This window comes from Camelina sativa, chromosome 18 (assembly GCF_030686135.1).
Source record: "Camelina sativa cultivar CO46 ecotype springtype chromosome 18, ASM3068613v1".
In the NCBI taxonomy this organism is placed as follows: domain Eukaryota; kingdom Viridiplantae; phylum Streptophyta; class Magnoliopsida; order Brassicales; family Brassicaceae; genus Camelina; species Camelina sativa.
Genome location: NC_141897.1, coordinates 9,011,314 through 9,026,039, shown reverse-complemented (window position 1 = coordinate 9,026,039; position 14,726 = coordinate 9,011,314). Strand labels below are relative to the sequence as shown.

Here is a 14,726-nt window from a genome sequence, read left to right as displayed (position 1 = left end):
TTGCATGATATATACTAACGGATGCGATCATACCAGCACTAATGCACCGGATCCCATCAGAACAACGCAGTTAAGCGTGCTTGGGCGAGAGTAGTACTAGGATGAGTGACCTCCCGGGAAGTCCTCGTGTTGCATCCCTCCCTCTTTTTTTTTTTTTTTTTTTTGGTTGTTGCGTAAGCCTATATAGTACAAACATAACGTCGTAACTTTTACATCGTGAGGAACCACGCGACCCATAATACCTTTTCGGAAAGCCCCAAGAGTGTTTTCGGCAAGGCAATGGGTCTTCGTACCATTGGACCATTCTGGAGGCCGAATTTTGACGTTTAAAAGTGTTTCAGATGTTTTTTTGTGATCGCGACACAATTAGCTACGAGTACAAGATTATGTTCGGATATGGTTATCTCTTGTTTTTCGCGGTTCGAAGCACGTCCAAGGTGAATAAACCGGTCCACATATAAAGTGGGACCCACATTGAATGATCCCTTGAGTTTTCAAAAAACGATATATGCGATTGCATGATATATACTAACGGATGCGATCATACCAGCACTAATGCACCGGATCCCATCAGAACAACGCAGTTAAGCGTGCTTGGGCGAGAGTAGTACTAGGATGAGTGACCTCCCGGGAAGTCCTCGTGTTGCATCCCTCCCTCTTTTTTTTTTTTGGTTGTTGCGTAAGCCTATATAGTCCAAACATAACGTCGTAACTTTTACATCGTGAGGAACCACGCGACCCATAATACCTTTTCGGAAAGCCCCAAGAGTGTTTCCGGCAAGGCAATGGGTCTTCGTACCATTGGACCATTCTGGAGGCCGAATTTTGACGTTTAAAAGTGTTTCGGATGTTTTTTTGTGATCGCGACACAATTAGCTACGAGTACAAAATTATGTTCGGATATGGTTATCTCTTGTTTTTCGCGGTTCGAAGCACGTCCAAGGTGAATAAACCGGTCCACATATCAAGTGGGACCCACATTGAATGATCCCTTGAGTTTTCAAAAAACGATATATGCGATTGCATGATATATACTAACGGATGCGATCATACCAGCACTAATGCACCGGATCCCATCAGAACAACGCAGTTAAGCGTGCTTGGGCGAGAGTAGTACTAGGATGGGTGACCTCCCGGGAAGTCCTCGTGTTGCATCCCTCCCTCTTTTTTTTTTTGGTTGTTGCGTAAGCCTATATAGTCCAAACATAACGTCGTAACTTTTACATCGTGAGGAACCACGCGACCCATAATACCTTTTCGGAAAGCCCCAAGAGTGTTTCCGGCAAGGCAATGGGTCTTCGTCCCATTGGACCATTCTGGAGGCCGAATTTTGACGTTTAAAAGTGTTTCGGATGTTTTTTTGTGATCGCGACACAATTAGCTACGAGTACAAAATTATGTTCGGATATGGTTATCTCTTGTTTTTCGCGGTTCGAAGCACGTCCAAGGTGAATAAACCGGTCCACATATCAAGTGGGACCCACATTGAATGATCCCTTGAGTTTTCAAAAAACGATATATGCGATTGCATGATATATACTAACGGATGCGATCATACCAGCACTAATGCACCGGATCCCATCAGAACAACGCAGTTAAGCGTGCTTGGGCGAGAGTAGTACTAGGATGAGTGACCTCCCGGGAAGTCCTCGTGTTGCATCCCTCCCTCTTTTTTTTTTTTTTTTTTTTGGTTGTTGCGTAAGCCTATATAGTACAAACATAACGTCGTAACTTTTACATCGTGAGGAACCACGCGACCCATAATACCTTTTCGGAAAGCCCCAAGAGTGTTTTCGGCAAGGCAATGGGTCTTCGTACCATTGGACCATTCTGGAGGCCGAATTTTGACGTTTAAAAGTGTTTCAGATGTTTTTTTGTGATCGCGACACAATTAGCTACGAGTACAAGATTATGTTCGGATATGGTTATCTCTTGTTTTTCGCGGTTCGAAGCACGTCCAAGGTGAATAAACCGGTCCACATATAAAGTGGGACCCACATTGAATGATCCCTTGAGTTTTCAAAAAACGATATATGCGATTGCATGATATATACTAACGGATGCGATCATACCAGCACTAATGCACCGGATCCCATCAGAACAACGCAGTTAAGCGTGCTTGGGCGAGAGTAGTACTAGGATGAGTGACCTCCCGGGAAGTCCTCGTGTTGCATCCCTCCCTCTTTTTTTTTTTTGGTTGTTGCGTAAGCCTATATAGTCCAAACATAACGTCGTAACTTTTACATCGTGAGGAACCACGCGACCCATAATACCTTTTCGGAAAGCCCCAAGAGTGTTTCCGGCAAGGCAATGGGTCTTCGTACCATTGGACCATTCTGGAGGCCGAATTTTGACGTTTAAAAGTGTTTCAGATGTTTTTTGTGATCGCGACACAATTAGCTACGAGTACAAGATTATGTTCGGATATGGTTATCTCTTGTTTTTCGCGGTTCGAAGCACGTCCAAGGTGAATAAACCGGTCCACATATCAAGTGGGACCCACATTGAATGATCCCTTGAGTTTTCAAAAAACGATATATGCGATTGCATGATATATACTAACGGATGCGATCATACCAGCACTAATGCACCGGATCCCATCAGAACAACGCAGTTAAGCGTGCTTGGGCGAGAGTAGTACTAGGATGGGTGACCTCCCGGGAAGTCCTCGTGTTGCATCCCTCCCTCTTTTTTTTTTTGGTTGTTGCGTAAGCCTATATAGTCCAAACATAACGTCGTAACTTTTACATCGTGAGGAACCACGCGACCCATAATACCTTTTCGGAAAGCCCCAAGAGTGTTTCCGGCAAGGCAATGGGTCTTCGTCCCATTGGACCATTCTGGAGGCCGAATTTTGACGTTTAAAAGTGTTTCGGATGTTTTTTTGTGATCGCGACACAATTAGCTACGAGTACAAAATTATGTTCGGATATGGTTATCTCTTGTTTTTCGCGGTTCGAAGCACGTCCAAGGTGAATAAACCGGTCCACATATCAAGTGGGACCCACATTGAATGATCCCTTGAGTTTTCAAAAAACGATATATGCGATTGCATGATATATACTAACGGATGCGATCATACCAGCACTAATGCACCGGATCCCATCAGAACAACGCAGTTAAGCGTGCTTGGGCGAGAGTAGTACTAGGATGAGTGACCTCCCGGGAAGTCCTCGTGTTGCATCCCTCCCTCTTTTTTTTTTTTTTTTTTTTGGTTGTTGCGTAAGCCTATATAGTACAAACATAACGTCGTAACTTTTACATCGTGAGGAACCACGCGACCCATAATACCTTTTCGGAAAGCCCCAAGAGTGTTTTCGGCAAGGCAATGGGTCTTCGTACCATTGGACCATTCTGGAGGCCGAATTTTGACGTTTAAAAGTGTTTCAGATGTTTTTTTGTGATCGCGACACAATTAGCTACGAGTACAAGATTATGTTCGGATATGGTTATCTCTTGTTTTTCGCGGTTCGAAGCACGTCCAAGGTGAATAAACCGGTCCACATATAAAGTGGGACCCACATTGAATGATCCCTTGAGTTTTCAAAAAACGATATATGCGATTGCATGATATATACTAACGGATGCGATCATACCAGCACTAATGCACCGGATCCCATCAGAACAACGCAGTTAAGCGTGCTTGGGCGAGAGTAGTACTAGGATGAGTGACCTCCCGGGAAGTCCTCGTGTTGCATCCCTCCCTCTTTTTTTTTTTTGGTTGTTGCGTAAGCCTATATAGTCCAAACATAACGTCGTAACTTTTACATCGTGAGGAACCACGCGACCCATAATACCTTTTCGGAAAGCCCCAAGAGTGTTTCCGGCAAGGCAATGGGTCTTCGTACCATTGGACCATTCTGGAGGCCGAATTTTGACGTTTAAAAGTGTTTCGGATGTTTTTTTGTGATCGCGACACAATTAGCTACGAGTACAAAATTATGTTCGGATATGGTTATCTCTTGTTTTTCGCGGTTCGAAGCACGTCCAAGGTGAATAAACCGGTCCACATATCAAGTGGGACCCACATTGAATGATCCCTTGAGTTTTCAAAAAACGATATATGCGATTGCATGATATATACTAACGGATGCGATCATACCAGCACTAATGCACCGGATCCCATCAGAACAACGCAGTTAAGCGTGCTTGGGCGAGAGTAGTACTAGGATGGGTGACCTCCCGGGAAGTCCTCGTGTTGCATCCCTCCCTCTTTTTTTTTTTGGTTGTTGCGTAAGCCTATATAGTCCAAACATAACGTCGTAACTTTTACATCGTGAGGAACCACGCGACCCATAATACCTTTTCGGAAAGCCCCAAGAGTGTTTCCGGCAAGGCAATGGGTCTTCGTCCCATTGGACCATTCTGGAGGCCGAATTTTGACGTTTAAAAGTGTTTCGGATGTTTTTTTGTGATCGCGACACAATTAGCTACGAGTACAAAATTATGTTCGGATATGGTTATCTCTTGTTTTTCGCGGTTCGAAGCACGTCCAAGGTGAATAAACCGGTCCACATATCAAGTGGGACCCACATTGAATGATCCCTTGAGTTTTCAAAAAACGATATATGCGATTGCATGATATATACTAACGGATGCGATCATACCAGCACTAATGCACCGGATCCCATCAGAACAACGCAGTTAAGCGTGCTTGGGCGAGAGTAGTACTAGGATGAGTGACCTCCCGGGAAGTCCTCGTGTTGCATCCCTCCCTCTTTTTTTTTTTTTTTTTTTTGGTTGTTGCGTAAGCCTATATAGTACAAACATAACGTCGTAACTTTTACATCGTGAGGAACCACGCGACCCATAATACCTTTTCGGAAAGCCCCAAGAGTGTTTTCGGCAAGGCAATGGGTCTTCGTACCATTGGACCATTCTGGAGGCCGAATTTTGACGTTTAAAAGTGTTTCAGATGTTTTTTTGTGATCGCGACACAATTAGCTACGAGTACAAGATTATGTTCGGATATGGTTATCTCTTGTTTTTCGCGGTTCGAAGCACGTCCAAGGTGAATAAACCGGTCCACATATAAAGTGGGACCCACATTGAATGATCCCTTGAGTTTTCAAAAAACGATATATGCGATTGCATGATATATACTAACGGATGCGATCATACCAGCACTAATGCACCGGATCCCATCAGAACAACGCAGTTAAGCGTGCTTGGGCGAGAGTAGTACTAGGATGAGTGACCTCCCGGGAAGTCCTCGTGTTGCATCCCTCCCTCTTTTTTTTTTTTTGGTTGTTGCGTAAGCCTATATAGTCCAAACATAACGTCGTAACTTTTACATCGTGAGGAACCACGCGACCCATAATACCTTTTCGGAAAGCCCCAAGAGTGTTTCCGGCAAGGCAATGGGTCTTCGTACCATTGGACCATTCTGGAGGCCGAATTTTGACGTTTAAAAGTGTTTCAGATGTTTTTTGTGATCGCGACACAATTAGCTACGAGTACAAGATTATGTTCGGATATGGTTATCTCTTGTTTTTCGCGGTTCGAAGCACGTCCAAGGTGAATAAACCGGTCCACATATCAAGTGGGACCCACATTGAATGATCCCTTGAGTTTTCAAAAAACGATATATGCGATTGCATGATATATACTAACGGATGCGATCATACCAGCACTAATGCACCGGATCCCATCAGAACAACGCAGTTAAGCGTGCTTGGGCGAGAGTAGTACTAGGATGGGTGACCTCCCGGGAAGTCCTCGTGTTGCATCCCTCCCTCTTTTTTTTTTTGGTTGTTGCGTAAGCCTATATAGTCCAAACATAACGTCGTAACTTTTACATCGTGAGGAACCACGCGACCCATAATACCTTTTCGGAAAGCCCCAAGAGTGTTTCCGGCAAGGCAATGGGTCTTCGTCCCATTGGACCATTCTGGAGGCCGAATTTTGACGTTTAAAAGTGTTTCGGATGTTTTTTTGTGATCGCGACACAATTAGCTACGAGTACAAAATTATGTTCGGATATGGTTATCTCTTGTTTTTCGCGGTTCGAAGCACGTCCAAGGTGAATAAACCGGTCCACATATCAAGTGGGACCCACATTGAATGATCCCTTGAGTTTTCAAAAAACGATATATGCGATTGCATGATATATACTAACGGATGCGATCATACCAGCACTAATGCACCGGATCCCATCAGAACAACGCAGTTAAGCGTGCTTGGGCGAGAGTAGTACTAGGATGAGTGACCTCCCGGGAAGTCCTCGTGTTGCATCCCTCCCTCTTTTTTTTTTTTTTTTTTTTGGTTGTTGCGTAAGCCTATATAGTACAAACATAACGTCGTAACTTTTACATCGTGAGGAACCACGCGACCCATAATACCTTTTCGGAAAGCCCCAAGAGTGTTTTCGGCAAGGCAATGGGTCTTCGTACCATTGGACCATTCTGGAGGCCGAATTTTGACGTTTAAAAGTGTTTCAGATGTTTTTTGTGATCGCGACACAATTAGCTACGAGTACAAGATTATGTTCGGATATGGTTATCTCTTGTTTTTCGCGGTTCGAAGCACGTCCAAGGTGAATAAACCGGTCCACATATCAAGTGGGACCCACATTGAATGATCCCTTGAGTTTTCAAAAAACGATATATGCGATTGCATGATATATACTAACGGATGCGATCATACCAGCACTAATGCACCGGATCCCATCAGAACAACGCAGTTAAGCGTGCTTGGGCGAGAGTAGTACTAGGATGGGTGACCTCCCGGGAAGTCCTCGTGTTGCATCCCTCCCTCTTTTTTTTTTTGGTTGTTGCGTAAGCCTATATAGTCCAAACATAACGTCGTAACTTTTACATCGTGAGGAACCACGCGACCCATAATACCTTTTCGGAAAGCCCCAAGAGTGTTTCCGGCAAGGCAATGGGTCTTCGTCCCATTGGACCATTCTGGAGGCCGAATTTTGACGTTTAAAAGTGTTTCGGATGTTTTTTTGTGATCGCGACACAATTAGCTACGAGTACAAAATTATGTTCGGATATGGTTATCTCTTGTTTTTCGCGGTTCGAAGCACGTCCAAGGTGAATAAACCGGTCCACATATCAAGTGGGACCCACATTGAATGATCCCTTGAGTTTTCAAAAAACGATATATGCGATTGCATGATATATACTAACGGATGCGATCATACCAGCACTAATGCACCGGATCCCATCAGAACAACGCAGTTAAGCGTGCTTGGGCGAGAGTAGTACTAGGATGAGTGACCTCCCGGGAAGTCCTCGTGTTGCATCCCTCCCTCTTTTTTTTTTTTTTTTTTTTGGTTGTTGCGTAAGCCTATATAGTACAAACATAACGTCGTAACTTTTACATCGTGAGGAACCACGCGACCCATAATACCTTTTCGGAAAGCCCCAAGAGTGTTTTCGGCAAGGCAATGGGTCTTCGTACCATTGGACCATTCTGGAGGCCGAATTTTGACGTTTAAAAGTGTTTCAGATGTTTTTTTGTGATCGCGACACAATTAGCTACGAGTACAAGATTATGTTCGGATATGGTTATCTCTTGTTTTTCGCGGTTCGAAGCACGTCCAAGGTGAATAAACCGGTCCACATATAAAGTGGGACCCACATTGAATGATCCCTTGAGTTTTCAAAAAACGATATATGCGATTGCATGATATATACTAACGGATGCGATCATACCAGCACTAATGCACCGGATCCCATCAGAACAACGCAGTTAAGCGTGCTTGGGCGAGAGTAGTACTAGGATGAGTGACCTCCCGGGAAGTCCTCGTGTTGCATCCCTCCCTCTTTTTTTTTTTTGGTTGTTGCGTAAGCCTATATAGTCCAAACATAACGTCGTAACTTTTACATCGTGAGGAACCACGCGACCCATAATACCTTTTCGGAAAGCCCCAAGAGTGTTTCCGGCAAGGCAATGGGTCTTCGTACCATTGGACCATTCTGGAGGCCGAATTTTGACGTTTAAAAGTGTTTCGGATGTTTTTTTGTGATCGCGACACAATTAGCTACGAGTACAAAATTATGTTCGGATATGGTTATCTCTTGTTTTTCGCGGTTCGAAGCACGTCCAAGGTGAATAAACCGGTCCACATATCAAGTGGGACCCACATTGAATGATCCCTTGAGTTTTCAAAAAACGATATATGCGATTGCATGATATATACTAACGGATGCGATCATACCAGCACTAATGCACCGGATCCCATCAGAACAACGCAGTTAAGCGTGCTTGGGCGAGAGTAGTACTAGGATGGGTGACCTCCCGGGAAGTCCTCGTGTTGCATCCCTCCCTCTTTTTTTTTTTGGTTGTTGCGTAAGCCTATATAGTCCAAACATAACGTCGTAACTTTTACATCGTGAGGAACCACGCGACCCATAATACCTTTTCGGAAAGCCCCAAGAGTGTTTCCGGCAAGGCAATGGGTCTTCGTCCCATTGGACCATTCTGGAGGCCGAATTTTGACGTTTAAAAGTGTTTCGGATGTTTTTTTGTGATCGCGACACAATTAGCTACGAGTACAAAATTATGTTCGGATATGGTTATCTCTTGTTTTTCGCGGTTCGAAGCACGTCCAAGGTGAATAAACCGGTCCACATATCAAGTGGGACCCACATTGAATGATCCCTTGAGTTTTCAAAAAACGATATATGCGATTGCATGATATATACTAACGGATGCGATCATACCAGCACTAATGCACCGGATCCCATCAGAACAACGCAGTTAAGCGTGCTTGGGCGAGAGTAGTACTAGGATGAGTGACCTCCCGGGAAGTCCTCGTGTTGCATCCCTCCCTCTTTTTTTTTTTTTTTTTTTTGGTTGTTGCGTAAGCCTATATAGTACAAACATAACGTCGTAACTTTTACATCGTGAGGAACCACGCGACCCATAATACCTTTTCGGAAAGCCCCAAGAGTGTTTTCGGCAAGGCAATGGGTCTTCGTACCATTGGACCATTCTGGAGGCCGAATTTTGACGTTTAAAAGTGTTTCAGATGTTTTTTTGTGATCGCGACACAATTAGCTACGAGTACAAGATTATGTTCGGATATGGTTATCTCTTGTTTTTCGCGGTTCGAAGCACGTCCAAGGTGAATAAACGGGTCCACATATCAAGTGGGACCCACATTGAATGATCCCTTGAGTTTTCAAAAAACGATATATGCGATTGCATGATATATACTAACGGATGCGATCATACCAGCACTAATGCACCGGATCCCATCAGAACTCCGCAGTTAAGCGTGCTTGGGCGAGAGTAGTACTAGGATGGGTGACCTCCCGGGAAGTCCTCGTGTTGCATCCCTCCCTCTTTTTTTTTTTTTTTTTTTTGGTTGTTGCGTAAGCCTATATAGTACAAACATAACGTCGTAACTTTTACATCGTGAGGAACCACGCGACCCATAATACCTTTTCGGAAAGCCCCAAGAGTGTTTCCGGCAAGGCAATGGGTCTTCGTACCATTGGACCATTCTGGAGGCCGAATTTTGACGTTTAAAAGTGTTTCGGATGTTTTTTTGTGATCGCGACACAATTAGCTACGAGTACAAAATTATGTTCGGATATGGTTATCTCTTGTTTTTCGCGGTTCGAAGCACGTCCAAGGTGAATAAACCGGTCCACATATCAAGTGGGACCCACATTGAATGATCCCTTGAGTTTTCAAAAAACGATATATGCGATTGCATGATATATACTAACGGATGCGATCATACCAGCACTAATGCACCGGATCCCATCAGAACAACGCAGTTAAGCGTGCTTGGGCGAGAGTAGTACTAGGATGGGTGACCTCCCGGGAAGTCCTCGTGTTGCATCCCTCCCTCTTTTTTTTTTTGGTTGTTGCGTAAGCCTATATAGTCCAAACATAACGTCGTAACTTTTACATCGTGAGGAACCACGCGACCCATAATACCTTTTCGGAAAGCCCCAAGAGTGTTTCCGGCAAGGCAATGGGTCTTCGTCCCATTGGACCATTCTGGAGGCCGAATTTTGACGTTTAAAAGTGTTTCGGATGTTTTTTTGTGATCGCGACACAATTAGCTACGAGTACAAAATTATGTTCGGATATGGTTATCTCTTGTTTTTCGCGGTTCGAAGCACGTCCAAGGTGAATAAACCGGTCCACATATCAAGTGGGACCCACATTGAATGATCCCTTGAGTTTTCAAAAAACGATATATGCGATTGCATGATATATACTAACGGATGCGATCATACCAGCACTAATGCACCGGATCCCATCAGAACAACGCAGTTAAGCGTGCTTGGGCGAGAGTAGTACTAGGATGAGTGACCTCCCGGGAAGTCCTCGTGTTGCATCCCTCCCTCTTTTTTTTTTTTTTTTTTTTGGTTGTTGCGTAAGCCTATATAGTACAAACATAACGTCGTAACTTTTACATCGTGAGGAACCACGCGACCCATAATACCTTTTCGGAAAGCCCCAAGAGTGTTTTCGGCAAGGCAATGGGTCTTCGTACCATTGGACCATTCTGGAGGCCGAATTTTGACGTTTAAAAGTGTTTCAGATGTTTTTTTGTGATCGCGACACAATTAGCTACGAGTACAAGATTATGTTCGGATATGGTTATCTCTTGTTTTTCGCGGTTCGAAGCACGTCCAAGGTGAATAAACCGGTCCACATATAAAGTGGGACCCACATTGAATGATCCCTTGAGTTTTCAAAAAACGATATATGCGATTGCATGATATATACTAACGGATGCGATCATACCAGCACTAATGCACCGGATCCCATCAGAACAACGCAGTTAAGCGTGCTTGGGCGAGAGTAGTACTAGGATGAGTGACCTCCCGGGAAGTCCTCGTGTTGCATCCCTCCCTCTTTTTTTTTTTTGGTTGTTGCGTAAGCCTATATAGTCCAAACATAACGTCGTAACTTTTACATCGTGAGGAACCACGCGACCCATAATACCTTTTCGGAAAGCCCCAAGAGTGTTTCCGGCAAGGCAATGGGTCTTCGTACCATTGGACCATTCTGGAGGCCGAATTTTGACGTTTAAAAGTGTTTCGGATGTTTTTTTGTGATCGCGACACAATTAGCTACGAGTACAAAATTATGTTCGGATATGGTTATCTCTTGTTTTTCGCGGTTCGAAGCACGTCCAAGGTGAATAAACCGGTCCACATATCAAGTGGGACCCACATTGAATGATCCCTTGAGTTTTCAAAAAACGATATATGCGATTGCATGATATATACTTACGGATGCGATCATACCAGCACTAATGCACCGGATCCCATCAGAACAACGCAGTTAAGCGTGCTTGGGCGAGAGTAGTACTAGGATGGGTGACCTCCCGGGAAGTCCTCGTGTTGCATCCCTCCCTCTTTTTTTTTTTGGTTGTTGCGTAAGCCTATATAGTCCAAACATAACGTCGTAACTTTTACATCGTGAGGAACCACGCGACCCATAATACCTTTTCGGAAAGCCCCAAGAGTGTTTCCGGCAAGGCAATGGGTCTTCGTCCCATTGGACCATTCTGGAGGCCGAATTTTGACGTTTAAAAGTGTTTCGGATGTTTTTTTGTGATCGCGACACAATTAGCTACGAGTACAAAATTATGTTCGGATATGGTTATCTCTTGTTTTTCGCGGTTCGAAGCACGTCCAAGGTGAATAAACCGGTCCACATATCAAGTGGGACCCACATTGAATGATCCCTTGAGTTTTCAAAAAACGATATATGCGATTGCATGATATATACTAACGGATGCGATCATACCAGCACTAATGCACCGGATCCCATCAGAACAACGCATTTAAGCGTGCTTGGGCGAGAGTAGTACTAGGATGAGTGACCTCCCGGGAAGTCCTCGTGTTGCATCCCTCCCTCTTTTTTTTTTTTTTTTTTTTGGTTGTTGCGTAAGCCTATATAGTACAAACATAACGTCGTAACTTTTACATCGTGAGGAACCACGCGACCCATAATACCTTTTCGGAAAGCCCCAAGAGTGTTTTCGGCAAGGCAATGGGTCTTCGTACCATTGGACCATTCTGGAGGCCGAATTTTGACGTTTAAAAGTGTTTCAGATGTTTTTTTGTGATCGCGACACAATTAGCTACGAGTACAAGATTATGTTCGGATATGGTTATCTCTTGTTTTTCGCGGTTCGAAGCACGTCCAAGGTGAATAAACCGGTCCACATATAAAGTGGGACCCACATTGAATGATCCCTTGAGTTTTCAAAAAACGATATATGCGATTGCATGATATATACTAACGGATGCGATCATACCAGCACTAATGCACCGGATCCCATCAGAACAACGCAGTTAAGCGTGCTTGGGCGAGAGTAGTACTAGGATGAGTGACCTCCCGGGAAGTCCTCGTGTTGCATCCCTCCCTCTTTTTTTTTTTTGGTTGTTGCGTAAGCCTATATAGTCCAAACATAACGTCGTAACTTTTACATCGTGAGGAACCACGCGACCCATAATACCTTTTCGGAAAGCCCCAAGAGTGTTTCCGGCAAGGCAATGGGTCTTCGTACCATTGGACCATTCTGGAGGCCGAATTTTGACGTTTAAAAGTGTTTCAGATGTTTTTTGTGATCGCGACACAATTAGCTACGAGTACAAGATTATGTTCGGATATGGTTATCTCTTGTTTTTCGCGGTTCGAAGCACGTCCAAGGTGAATAAACCGGTCCACATATCAAGTGGGACCCACATTGAATGATCCCTTGAGTTTTCAAAAAACGATATATGCGATTGCATGATATATACTAACGGATGCGATCATACCAGCACTAATGCACCGGATCCCATCAGAACAACGCAGTTAAGCGTGCTTGGGCGAGAGTAGTACTAGGATGGGTGACCTCCCGGGAAGTCCTCGTGTTGCATCCCTCCCTCTTTTTTTTTTTGGTTGTTGCGTAAGCCTATATAGTCCAAACATAACGTCGTAACTTTTACATCGTGAGGAACCACGCGACCCATAATACCTTTTCGGAAAGCCCCAAGAGTGTTTCCGGCAAGGCAATGGGTCTTCGTCCCATTGGACCATTCTGGAGGCCGAATTTTGACGTTTAAAAGTGTTTCGGATGTTTTTTTGTGATCGCGACACAATTAGCTACGAGTACAAAATTATGTTCGGATATGGTTATCTCTTGTTTTTCGCGGTTCGAAGCACGTCCAAGGTGAATAAACCGGTCCACATATCAAGTGGGACCCACATTGAATGATCCCTTGAGTTTTCAAAAAACGATATATGCGATTGCATGATATATACTAACGGATGCGATCATACCAGCACTAATGCACCGGATCCCATCAGAACAACGCAGTTAAGCGTGCTTGGGCGAGAGTAGTACTAGGATGAGTGACCTCCCGGGAAGTCCTCGTGTTGCATCCCTCCCTCTTTTTTTTTTTTTTTTTTTTGGTTGTTGCGTAAGCCTATATAGTACAAACATAACGTCGTAACTTTTACATCGTGAGGAACCACGCGACCCATAATACCTTTTCGGAAAGCCCCAAGAGTGTTTTCGGCAAGGCAATGGGTCTTCGTACCATTGGACCATTCTGGAGGCCGAATTTTGACGTTTAAAAGTGTTTCAGATGTTTTTTTGTGATCGCGACACAATTAGCTACGAGTACAAGATTATGTTCGGATATGGTTATCTCTTGTTTTTCGCGGTTCGAAGCACGTCCAAGGTGAATAAACCGGTCCACATATAAAGTGGGACCCACATTGAATGATCCCTTGAGTTTTCAAAAAACGATATATGCGATTGCATGATATATACTAACGGATGCGATCATACCAGCACTAATGCACCGGATCCCATCAGAACAACGCAGTTAAGCGTGCTTGGGCGAGAGTAGTACTAGGATGAGTGACCTCCCGGGAAGTCCTCGTGTTGCATCCCTCCCTCTTTTTTTTTTTTGGTTGTTGCGTAAGCCTATATAGTCCAAACATAACGTCGTAACTTTTACATCGTGAGGAACCACGCGACCCATAATACCTTTTCGGAAAGCCCCAAGAGTGTTTCCGGCAAGGCAATGGGTCTTCGTACCATTGGACCATTCTGGAGGCCGAATTTTGACGTTTAAAAGTGTTTCGGATGTTTTTTTGTGATCGCGACACAATTAGCTACGAGTACAAAATTATGTTCGGATATGGTTATCTCTTGTTTTTCGCGGTTCGAAGCACGTCCAAGGTGAATAAACCGGTCCACATATCAAGTGGGACCCACATTGAATGATCCCTTGAGTTTTCAAAAAACGATATATGCGATTGCATGATATATACTAACGGATGCGATCATACCAGCACTAATGCACCGGATCCCATCAGAACAACGCAGTTAAGCGTGCTTGGGCGAGAGTAGTACTAGGATGGGTGACCTCCCGGGAAGTCCTCGTGTTGCATCCCTCCCTCTTTTTTTTTTTGGTTGTTGCGTAAGCCTATATAGTCCAAACATAACGTCGTAACTTTTACATCGTGAGGAACCACGCGACCCATAATACCTTTTCGGAAAGCCCCAAGAGTGTTTCCGGCAAGGCAATGGGTCTTCGTCCCATTGGACCATTCTGGAGGCCGAATTTTGACGTTTAAAAGTGTTTCGGATGTTTTTTTGTGATCGCGACACAATTAGCTACGAGTACAAAATTATGTTCGGATATGGTTATCTCTTGTTTTTCGCGGTTCGAAGCACGTCCAAGGTGAATAAACCGGTCCACATATCAAGTGGGACCCACATTGAATGATCCCTTGAG

The 14,726-nt window shown here is 44.2% G+C and overlaps 11 non-coding genes and 18 pseudogenes across 11 annotated transcripts; all 29 read left to right on the top strand.

The window, feature by feature from the left end:
* The first annotated feature begins 19 nt into the window (after window positions 1-19).
* LOC147922024 (5S ribosomal RNA) lies at window positions 20-138 on the top strand (annotated as a pseudogene).
* Window positions 139-533: 395 nt separating this feature from the next.
* Window positions 534-652, top strand: LOC147922023 (5S ribosomal RNA; annotated as a pseudogene).
* Window positions 653-1,039: 387 nt separating this feature from the next.
* On the top strand, window positions 1,040-1,158 carry LOC147922022 (5S ribosomal RNA). Its single transcript, XR_015589569.1, has one exon. It is a non-coding gene; the product is annotated as a 5S ribosomal RNA (ribosomal RNA).
* Window positions 1,159-1,544: 386 nt separating this feature from the next.
* LOC147922021 (5S ribosomal RNA) lies at window positions 1,545-1,663 on the top strand (annotated as a pseudogene).
* Window positions 1,664-2,058: 395 nt separating this feature from the next.
* Window positions 2,059-2,177, top strand: LOC147922020 (5S ribosomal RNA; annotated as a pseudogene).
* Window positions 2,178-2,563: 386 nt separating this feature from the next.
* On the top strand, window positions 2,564-2,682 carry LOC147922019 (5S ribosomal RNA). The gene has a single exon (XR_015589568.1). It is a non-coding gene; the product is annotated as a 5S ribosomal RNA (ribosomal RNA).
* A 386-nt stretch (window positions 2,683-3,068) lies between these two features.
* On the top strand, window positions 3,069-3,187 carry LOC147922018 (5S ribosomal RNA; annotated as a pseudogene).
* Window positions 3,188-3,582: 395 nt separating this feature from the next.
* Window positions 3,583-3,701, top strand: LOC147922017 (5S ribosomal RNA; annotated as a pseudogene).
* Window positions 3,702-4,088: 387 nt separating this feature from the next.
* LOC147922016 (5S ribosomal RNA) lies at window positions 4,089-4,207 on the top strand. Its single transcript, XR_015589567.1, has one exon. It is a non-coding gene; the product is annotated as a 5S ribosomal RNA (ribosomal RNA).
* A 386-nt stretch (window positions 4,208-4,593) lies between these two features.
* Window positions 4,594-4,712, top strand: LOC147922015 (5S ribosomal RNA; annotated as a pseudogene).
* Window positions 4,713-5,107: 395 nt separating this feature from the next.
* LOC147922014 (5S ribosomal RNA) lies at window positions 5,108-5,226 on the top strand (annotated as a pseudogene).
* Window positions 5,227-5,613: 387 nt separating this feature from the next.
* Window positions 5,614-5,732, top strand: LOC147922013 (5S ribosomal RNA). Its single transcript, XR_015589565.1, has one exon. It is a non-coding gene; the product is annotated as a 5S ribosomal RNA (ribosomal RNA).
* A 386-nt stretch (window positions 5,733-6,118) lies between these two features.
* LOC147922012 (5S ribosomal RNA) lies at window positions 6,119-6,237 on the top strand (annotated as a pseudogene).
* A 394-nt stretch (window positions 6,238-6,631) lies between these two features.
* On the top strand, window positions 6,632-6,750 carry LOC147922011 (5S ribosomal RNA). Its single transcript, XR_015589564.1, has one exon. It is a non-coding gene; the product is annotated as a 5S ribosomal RNA (ribosomal RNA).
* Window positions 6,751-7,136: 386 nt separating this feature from the next.
* On the top strand, window positions 7,137-7,255 carry LOC147922010 (5S ribosomal RNA; annotated as a pseudogene).
* A 395-nt stretch (window positions 7,256-7,650) lies between these two features.
* On the top strand, window positions 7,651-7,769 carry LOC147922009 (5S ribosomal RNA; annotated as a pseudogene).
* A 387-nt stretch (window positions 7,770-8,156) lies between these two features.
* On the top strand, window positions 8,157-8,275 carry LOC147922008 (5S ribosomal RNA). The gene has a single exon (XR_015589563.1). It is a non-coding gene; the product is annotated as a 5S ribosomal RNA (ribosomal RNA).
* Window positions 8,276-8,661: 386 nt separating this feature from the next.
* LOC147922007 (5S ribosomal RNA) lies at window positions 8,662-8,780 on the top strand (annotated as a pseudogene).
* Window positions 8,781-9,175: 395 nt separating this feature from the next.
* LOC147922006 (5S ribosomal RNA) lies at window positions 9,176-9,294 on the top strand. Its single transcript, XR_015589988.1, has one exon. It is a non-coding gene; the product is annotated as a 5S ribosomal RNA (ribosomal RNA).
* A 395-nt stretch (window positions 9,295-9,689) lies between these two features.
* On the top strand, window positions 9,690-9,808 carry LOC147922005 (5S ribosomal RNA). The gene has a single exon (XR_015589562.1). It is a non-coding gene; the product is annotated as a 5S ribosomal RNA (ribosomal RNA).
* A 386-nt stretch (window positions 9,809-10,194) lies between these two features.
* LOC147922004 (5S ribosomal RNA) lies at window positions 10,195-10,313 on the top strand (annotated as a pseudogene).
* A 395-nt stretch (window positions 10,314-10,708) lies between these two features.
* Window positions 10,709-10,827, top strand: LOC147922003 (5S ribosomal RNA; annotated as a pseudogene).
* Window positions 10,828-11,214: 387 nt separating this feature from the next.
* LOC147922002 (5S ribosomal RNA) lies at window positions 11,215-11,333 on the top strand. Its single transcript, XR_015589561.1, has one exon. It is a non-coding gene; the product is annotated as a 5S ribosomal RNA (ribosomal RNA).
* Window positions 11,334-11,719: 386 nt separating this feature from the next.
* Window positions 11,720-11,838, top strand: LOC147922001 (5S ribosomal RNA; annotated as a pseudogene).
* A 395-nt stretch (window positions 11,839-12,233) lies between these two features.
* LOC147922000 (5S ribosomal RNA) lies at window positions 12,234-12,352 on the top strand (annotated as a pseudogene).
* Window positions 12,353-12,738: 386 nt separating this feature from the next.
* LOC147921999 (5S ribosomal RNA) lies at window positions 12,739-12,857 on the top strand. Its single transcript, XR_015589560.1, has one exon. It is a non-coding gene; the product is annotated as a 5S ribosomal RNA (ribosomal RNA).
* A 386-nt stretch (window positions 12,858-13,243) lies between these two features.
* LOC147921998 (5S ribosomal RNA) lies at window positions 13,244-13,362 on the top strand (annotated as a pseudogene).
* Window positions 13,363-13,757: 395 nt separating this feature from the next.
* Window positions 13,758-13,876, top strand: LOC147921997 (5S ribosomal RNA; annotated as a pseudogene).
* Window positions 13,877-14,263: 387 nt separating this feature from the next.
* Window positions 14,264-14,382, top strand: LOC147921996 (5S ribosomal RNA). Its single transcript, XR_015589559.1, has one exon. It is a non-coding gene; the product is annotated as a 5S ribosomal RNA (ribosomal RNA).
* The last annotated feature ends 344 nt before the right edge of the window (window positions 14,383-14,726 follow it).